This window comes from Mustela nivalis (genome assembly GCF_964662115.1).
Source record: "Mustela nivalis genome assembly, chromosome: 12".
NCBI lineage: Eukaryota > Metazoa > Chordata > Mammalia > Carnivora > Mustelidae > Mustela > Mustela nivalis.
Window position 1 is genome coordinate 277,510 of NC_139031.1, and position 9,275 is coordinate 286,784.

Below are 9,275 nucleotides of genomic sequence, written 5' to 3' on the forward strand. Positions count from 1 at the left end.
AGGGCCACGCTGCCCGCCGGGGCTTCGAGTTTGGCTGCTGAGTGCGGCCCTGACTACAGCTATTCTTTTAGACACTTTGCTTAAAAGTACTTACAGAGCCTCTCCTCCAGATCCTCATTGCTGGGAACACGGGCACACACATACACACACACACACACACACACACACACACACATAACATATACAGAGCGTGTGAGTTCCTAGAATTCTGATCCAAAGGACTATGCATTCTGCAATTTTATATCAACTTCAGAATTTAAGTTCTTTCAGGGTGAGTTGGGGTTTACTTCCTTCCCACTAAAATTATTAAGGGTTCATTTTCCTATTATAAATGATGGCTCAATAGGCTAGTTAGGCTTGATATTAATATAAAAACTTCTAGAACATTAAGGGAACTTGGTTTCTGGGCCAAAAGCCAGTCCACAGAAATCTTACCATCTCCATCTGGGGCTCGAAGTTATGACCCGCCCCAGTGCATGTGGGCTGCTAGCTAAGGATGAAACTTTTGGAAGCTACCAGTCATGGGCTTGGACTCCCTACCCAGGTAATCATGTAACAGCTGTGCAGGTGTTGCCCCCATGCATTACGAAGATCAACATGGCCCCATATCTAAGGGCCTTTGAAAGGTCGGTGAGAGCTCTGTGAGGGTTGCACCCCCCTGTCCTTTCTCTCTGCGGGTCTCACTTCTCCTTTCCGCTCCTCTCTTTCCCATCTTTCTCTCTTTGCAATAAAAAGACAGTCTCTTCGGTAAATGGTGCTGGGAAAACTGGACAGCTATAGGTAGAAGAATGAAACTCGACCATTCTCTTACACCGTACACAAAGATAAACTCAAAACGGGTAAAAGACCTCAATGTGAGGCAGGAATCTATCAAAGTCCTTGAGGAGAACATAGGAAGTAACCTCTTCGACATCAGCCACAGCAACTTCTTTCAAGACATGTCTCCAAAGGCAAAGAAAACAAAAGCAAAAATGAACTTCTGGGACTTCATCAAGATCAAAAACTTCTGCACAGCAAAGGAAGCAGTCAACAAAACAAAGAGGCAACCCACGGAATGGGAGAAGATATTCACAAATGACAATACAGACAAAGGGCTGATATCTGAGATCTATAAAGAACTCCTCAAACTCAACACACACAAAACAGATAATCACATCCAAAAATGTGCAGAAGACATGAACAGACACTTCTCCAAAGAAGACATACAAATAGCTAACAGACACATGAAAAAATGTTCATCATCACTAGCCATCAGGGAGATTCAAATCAAAACCACATTGAGATACCACCTTACACCAGTTAGAATGGCCAAAATCAACAAGACAGGAACCGTGTTTTGGAGAGGATGTGGAGAAAGGGGAACCCTCTCATGCTGTTGGTGGGAATGCAAGTTGGTGCAGCCACTTAGGAAAACAGTGTAGAGATTCCTTAAGAAATTAAAAATAGAGCTTCCTTATGCAATTGCACTGCTGGGTACTTACCACAAAGATGCAGATGGAGTGAAAAGAAGGGCCATCTGTACCCCAGTGTTCATAGCAGCAATGGCCACAGTCTGTGGAAACAACCAAGATGCCCTTCAGTGGACGAATGGATAAGGAAGATGTGGTCCATATACACTATGGAGTATGATGCCTCCATCAGAAAGGATGAATACCCAACTTTTGTAGCAACATGGACGGGACTGGAGGAGATTGTGCTGAGTGAAATCAGTCAAGCAGAGAGAGTCAAGTATCATATGGTTTCACTTACTTATGGAGCATAAGGAATAACACGGAGGACACAGGGAAATGGAGAGGAGAAGGGAGTTGGGGGAAATTGGAAGGGGAGGTGAATCATGAGAGACTGTGGACTCCGAGAAACAATCTGAGGGTTTTAGAGGGGAGGGGTGTTGAGGGGTTGGGAGGGCCTGGTGGTGGGTATTATGGAGGGCACGTATTGCGTGGAGCACTGGGTGTGGTACATAAACAATGAATTCTGGAACACTGAAAAGAAATTTTAAAAATAAAATTTTTTAAAAAGAAAGCATAGTTTTTATTATTTATTCTATTTTCCAGAAAGAGCTTCCAGTGTTTCCAATTTTAAATACAAATAACATTTTTCTGGTTAAAATGTTTAAATTTCATTGTTTTTAGCTTACACCAACCACAATTTATTTGCCTCTGTGGTCAGGGTCATTCCAAGCAATGCGGCCTCTCCTGTTGTAAACGAAGAGCCTACAGACAGAGTATGCACGGACCGGGCCCCTGTGCCCACCCCGAGCACCTGCTGAGTAGGCACCTGGGCAAGCCTGATGCGCGAGAGTCTGACCCAGACTCCCTCTGACCCAGACCCACAGGCCCAGATATGCAAGCTTGAGGCTCCCTTGCACAATGTGTTTAACTCAGATTTTCCATTTCTCCCTAGAAAAACGAGGACAGAAATGATCGCTGCCAGCCTCCCCCCTTGTGAAGGACGGCTATCAGAGATTACTGTGATAACATTCAAGGACACCTTAAGAACTTGGAGCAGAAGCAGGCAGTACACAGAAAAATCCATAATCATATCTCAAAGTCTGGCTGGTAGATGGTGTCAGAGTCTACCTTTCGCAAATGCTAGCTTTCTTCATTACTGGCATTCAGGGACCAAATATGACTGTAATTGTTTGTTTGGGCTCAGCTGAGAAGGAGAATGCATACAGAGAAACGTGCAGCTCTCCCCTGACACGGGCCCTCCATGTCCCTCCACACAGATGTTTTCCACGGACGAAGGGGACGGCTGGCAGACTTCTGTCCTTCACCTGCCCCCCAGGGAGCCAGCACAGACTCTTCCCCGAATCCTTGCTCTTGATACTAATTGTAGTTTTCAGAAGAGAACTGAGATATTTGAGATATCTGAGGACAGAAACAGAATCACCTGCAGGAACCTTCCCATTTAAAAGCCCAGATGGTCGCACTTAGCAAAACACGGGTGCCAGGACCAAGCAGCTCCAGCTTTGGCCGCATTGTCTCGTGGCCTCTTCCACAGCCTCACGTGTCCTGAACCGCAGCCAGACCCTTTGCTTCCCCACAGGTGGCAACAACGAGAGACTCGCGTGGGCTCCCACAAACCCGCCGCACACAAGCGGTGTGAATGTCTTCGACTCAAGGCTCAGAGCCAGCTGGTCGATGGGCAACCCCCTCTCCCACGGTGACGTGGCCTCAGGAGCTCCTGCTCCGGCATGAGTCCTCGCTCGGTTTCGCAGTTTTCTTGCAGCACATTTTTAATTCAAACCATATAAAAAAGACTTAAAATAGCAAGTTGAGTCCTTCCTGAGCCGTCCTTCGGAGAGAAGCAAACGTCGTTACCAGCTGGTTCATACTCAGATACTCGTGCCCAGGGTCGGGTATACTGCTGAGAGTTTAACAACAATTCCATTAATAGGCAGTTCTGAAAATTAATATTTTGAATAATTGCTAAACAGTCATATGGTAAAATGGACTTTTTTGGTGTACCACTTGACAAATTTTAGCAAATCCTATTTTAATAAATGGAAAATCGAGAGCATTATTTCTGAAAAGCTGCCGTTTGCCTCGCAGGGCTCAGACGGCCTGATTCTCGCCCAGGCCTCCCGGATTCCCCGCCTGAATGTACCACACCACTTAGATCTTTCTTCAGGACACTTCTGTCTGGCATCCTCAGAGCAAAGGCCGACACCCTCTTCTGTCTTTGCTCCTGGAAGGGTGAAAGGGAATTCATGCCCCAAGGTAACATGCAGACTAACTAAGTGTGAAGCTCTCTTCCAAACCTGGCATTCCATCCTTTTAAACTCTCATTTCTTCCCGGAACCTAATAGAGCTTTATCTAGCCGTTCAAAAAAGTGCCACATAACTTATTGGACAATTTTGACTTCCTGTGACTACCGCCATTTGCAGCATATTCTATCTTGAACACAGACCTCAGTTCTGTAAAAATTCATCTCTTAAAACAGGGAAGCGATGCCTACAATCTCCACTACCAGTCAACATCTTGCTAGAGATATTACTCAATGCAATTAGATAAGAGAAATAAATTGGAGGCATAAAAATGAGTCAAGAAGCAAAGTTATTCCAAGATCCACAAGGAATCTTGGAACACTGAAAAAAAAACTTAAATTAAAAAAATTTAAAAATCGAAAAAATGAAATAAAATAAAATAATGAACCCCCCCCCCCCACAAAAGAGAAGCAAAAATAGCCCTATTGGCTGAGGTAATGGTAAACCTGACTACATAGAAAGATAACCCCATTCTTGCATGGATGATTCAAAATTATAAATTTAATGCAGTTCCAACAAAAATACTGACTTACAGAATTGGACAAGTTGTTACTAAACAAGCATGTAAAAACAGCCAAGAAAACTCTGCGAGAGATAGAGCTCTAAGTGAGAACCGGCCCGGCAGACATTAAGACATGCTTCAAAGAGCTACTGGAATGTAAACAGACAGATCAGGAGATGGACACAGAGAGATCCCAGAAACCACCCAAGCACACATGGAAATTCACCAAATGGCAAGAGTGACCCCTGGGACAACGACTTCTCATAAAACGTGCTGGAACGGCTGCTTCGCCGATGTGGAAAACAAAACTAGATCCAAACCTCACACCATACACAAGAACAAACTCCTAATCGGACTGGAGACCAAACGCAAACAATGAAATCATACGAGGCCCAGAAGAAACGTCACTAAGTTCCTCTTCAGCCATAGGAGAAGAATTTCTAACTGTGACTCAAAATCCAAAGGCAATGCAAGAAAAAGGATCTATAAATTTGACTACAAGAAAAAAATTTTTATTAAATGTTAAAAACACTATAAGCAAAATTAAAGGCAGCTGATACCCCAGGAGAAAATATTCACTGCACATACCACAGATAAAGGGCTGATGTACAACACATGTAAAGAACTCTTAACCATAGGGGATCAGAGGACAAAAAGTCCAATAGAAACATGGGAAAGGGCAACAAACAATTCAGGGGAAAAGACATAAAAATGGCTCTCAGGCATATATTTTGAAGTGACGACACATTCCTTGGGTGAGGCCGTGGGGAGACAGGCTCTCTCCTACGCTGCTGGCAGGAATGCACACCGGTACAACCCTCCGCGAGGAAGATAAGGCAATTCTCACAGAGCACATGCCCACTTCCCTTCGACCGACCCCGCAAACCCGCTTGTAGGAACCCACCCCAGAACATCTCACCCCCAATACAAAAGTGCCGCGACACAGAGTGTCTGCGGAAGTGCTGTTTGCAGTTGCAGAATACTGGAAACCACCTGCAGACCCACAGGAACCACATAATCCACTCAACAGAGTCCCCGATGGGACGTCAAGAGACGGGACCATCGCCTCTGTGACATTCTTCAAAGACGCCAAGTTAGACTAATCGTGGGGTGATGTCAGACACATCCGAATCGAAGGATGTTCTACGAGGCCCGGGAGCAGCCCTTCAAAGAGCCTCCGGGCCCTTGAAGACAAGGGAGGTAAAGAGGGTCCCAGCCTGAAGGAACGGGAAGCAGCAGGACAGCTGCATGGTGGGGAGTCCTTGGTGAGACCCTCGCACGGCAGGGACCTCACTAACCAAACGGGCCAAGTCCAGAGAACATCAAGGCCCAGCCACCAGCACTGCACCGACAGGATGTCCTGCTTTGACAACTGTGTGATGTCAGTGCCAGACGTCGGCATCAGAGGAAGCTACACGCAGATGACGCCGCATTTTGGGACAACTTTTCTGTAAATCTAGTATTATTTCAAACGTTTTTAAAACTCGCAACTCTATAGACACCGCTCCCCCCCACCCCACCGCGAAGAACAAAAAAAAACACAGAAAAAGAGAAAGCCAGAGAGAGCCTGGTTTCTTTGGCTCGCCTGTGTTCGCTCAGTTTACCCTTATCAGCTGGTATTATTGGCCTTCGGGAGCTCCAGCCTCAAGGTCATCCCAAGCCTCTGATCCCCTGAGAGGTGCCCGTTTGGCAAGGGTGGGGAGAGCTTCCTGTATTTGCTTTAAACTTTGTTTAAAGGTTCAAATCCCTTAAAAACAGGACGGGAGGTTTTTAAGTTCTAGAACTGATGCATATGAAGGGGACGGGTAAGTGAAGAGAACACTGGCGCCTCCCACCCACCCAGAATGCCGCCCCACCAAGCTCACCTCTGTGGACAGCAGGAGGGTGTTAATGTTTAAACACGCGAGGTCGTGTTATACTACTGCAACTAACCTGCTGGTTCCCACTCAGCTCGTTCCTGGTAAGTGGTTCCCACTGGCTCCACCGCGCTGTTTCATGGTCATGATGAGTGCGGTACTGGTTTCCCTCCTGACAGACACCGCAGCTGCTGTCCCACAGATGCCACCGGGAAGAGAGGTGTGTGTGTGTTTGTGCATTTGTGCAGCCCTGGAACCTAACCCAGCAGGGGAGTGGCACCTTGAAGCCGCGATGCCTTGTCCATTCAAGATCAGGACCCATCAGCCCCCTCCCCTGGCTTACTGGAGAGCTTGCTTCCCAGGGACGTTCCGGCACTGGGTTGAAGGAAGGCTTAGCATTTTTGCCAGTCAGACGGAGGAAAGCAGTACACAGTTGTCCTTTTGAAAACTTCCTTGAGTTACGAGCGACGCTGTGAATTCGGTCCTGCTGACTGGTCATCAGATGGGTCCGCCCTAACCGTCTTTTCTGTGTCAGCTGACGTCAGACTGGGCTGTTATCTTTTCTTATACATCTGAGCTGTCTTTACATTTAAGGAAAATACACTTTTGTGTGTTGCAAAGGTTTTTCATGTTATACTTTGCCTTTTGGTTTTATTTATGGCATTTGTGTTGTAGTTTTCTTCTTTCATCAAATTTATGTACTCCTCTCTTTCATGAGCTTCACAGCTTTTGTCATTCTTAGAAATGATTTTACTGCGTACAAAAAAATGTTTTCTCTAGTAATTGTTTGGTTTCACTTTTTATATTGAAATCTTTGGTCAACATTGAATTTATTTTGACCTACGTATGAAGGTAAGACCATGTTTGAATTCAAATCACAAAACTCTAAGCAAGTCCACGGGAAATTGGTGCGTTGGCTCTAAGTCAGCGTATTAGGGCCTTTCTCAAACACTCAGGAGTAATGAAATGTGAACTTTCTGCTCTGGGACCCAGAACTGGGGACAGTAAGTACTGAAGTGGCGGGGATGCATGGACTGAATGTTTATGTCTCCCCCAGATTCATGTGTTGAAACCCTAATCCCAAGGTGATGGTGTAAGTGTCACAGGACTTTTTGTTCCCTCACGACCCGGGGTCCTCGGTCGCGCTGATGGAAGGATGCAGAGGTAGACCAGGCAGAGTGCTGGGCAGCAAAGCAGCGTTTATCAGGCGACCACACAAAGCCTCTGGAGAGGGAGGGGGCCGGAGAGGGCTGCCGTTCTGGAATTTAAATCCAGGGGGGTTATAAGTTCTTTTGTAGAACTGTGTTGAGCGTCCTGGCCACTGACTTGGGTCGGCTCTGGTCACGCACCCATCTACCCAAACGTGGTTGTTCACGTGTTGATGGTCTCTTGGGCTGACCTGTGTAGCCCAACTGCGTCCCCCTGTGATGGCGACCCCTGTTTCATGGTGGACTGTTCTGTTCCAGGACGTTTTGCAAAAGCGACTCCTGCCAGGGCTGCTGGACAGGATGGCCCGGTGCTCTGGTCTGGGCCGTCCGACGGGGTGGGGGCCTGGTTTTGTCTCAGCGGCCCCAGCTCTCTTGCCTTCTTGTTGGGGACCCTGGCCCTGACCACCCAAGTGTCCAGCTAACTCCGACTACGGGGTGGTGCCCAGGACATGGGGGCCCCGTGGACGGGATCCGGGCCTGGGAGAAGGACCCGACGGCCGGGCCGCTCTCCTTCCACCGGTGAGCGCCGGGCGCGCGGGCGGCTGTCTGCGGCGCGGACGCGGGAGCCTCACTGCCCCGCGGCCTCCAGACCCGGGAGCCTCCAGGACCCGGAGCCGCGCACGTCCGTCGCCCACGAGCCCCCGGTGGCGGCGTCCCGCAACGGCCCCGCGCGCGCGTGGTGCCAGGACGGCCGCGCGGCCGCAGCGCCCAGGGGTGGCCGGGTCCGGGTTCCCGCCGACCTTCCGCGCGCGCCGGCCACGGGGGACGGGCCACGCGGCGCCGGCCACGGACGCCTCCTTCCCTACACGCGCGGCCTCTGCCCGCGCCTGGCCTCGAGCCGCGTGAGGGACCCGCCGGGCGCTGTCCCCGCCGGGCGCTGTCCCCGCCGGCCCCGCTGTCCCCGCCCGCCCCGCTGTCCCCGCCCTAACCCGGCTCACGGCCCGGCGCCCCCCGCAAGCTCGGAACAGGCTCTGCGCGTCCGCGGACCCCGACGCGCACGGGCCACGCGGGACCCAAGGGGGACCCGGAGAGGGGGCGGGGCCCGGAGAGGGGGCGGGGCCCGGACGGGGCGGGGGCCGGGGAGGGGGCGCGGCCCTGGCGGGGGCGGGGCCAAGAGATGGGGCGGGGCCCGGACGGGGCGGGGCCCGGGCGGGGGCGGGGCCCGGGCGGGGGCGGGGCCGGCAGGAAGGGCCGCGGGCAGGCGGCCCCTGCGCTCCAGCCGCAGAGGGGACAAGGAAACGGGCTTGGGCATTTGCCACCACAGGCACGTGCCGTACGTGACGCGACCCCTAACGTCTGCTGCCTCCAGGCTCTCGGCGCGCTCGATGATAATGGTTCCTGGGTCCCCCGCAGCCCAAGGCCACCCTGAGTCCCTTGATGCAAGCCCGAGCGCACCGGTGCTGCCCGTCTTAACCTCTGCTGGACTGCAGGGACCTCGGGGGAAAGCTGAGGACCACCTGCCCCTAAACTGCCTTCAAATGCAAAACGGCAGACAGCGATTTCAGCTTCCAGACCCCGCATCACCTCCCAGACCCCGCATCACCTCCCTGCACGACTGTTTATGGCCGGAACTCCCCTTGTGCTGATTTTGCTCCAGATTTCTAAAGTTCCGTTCCTGACAAGAAGTACCCGTAGGCAGAAGCAGAAGATGCAACAACCAAAATCCACTTTGAAACACAGGCAGGGAGCGGTCAGCCCTTCCAACTCCATCCGTCCGCGCTGGAACAGGGAGCAGGCAGAAAAGCTCCCTGAGCAGGAGAGAGCCGGGCGCGACGCTGGGCTTTTCTTGAAGAGAAGACAGCTTCCTCAGCTCCCCGTGGTCTCTGCCGCCAGCTTGCTGGGAGTGGGGAAGCCGTGTTCAGCCCGCCTTCGTCCCCAGCGCCGTGAGCAGGAAACATGCCCACCACAGGGCCGCACTGAGAGGCCCTTCTCTGAAGAC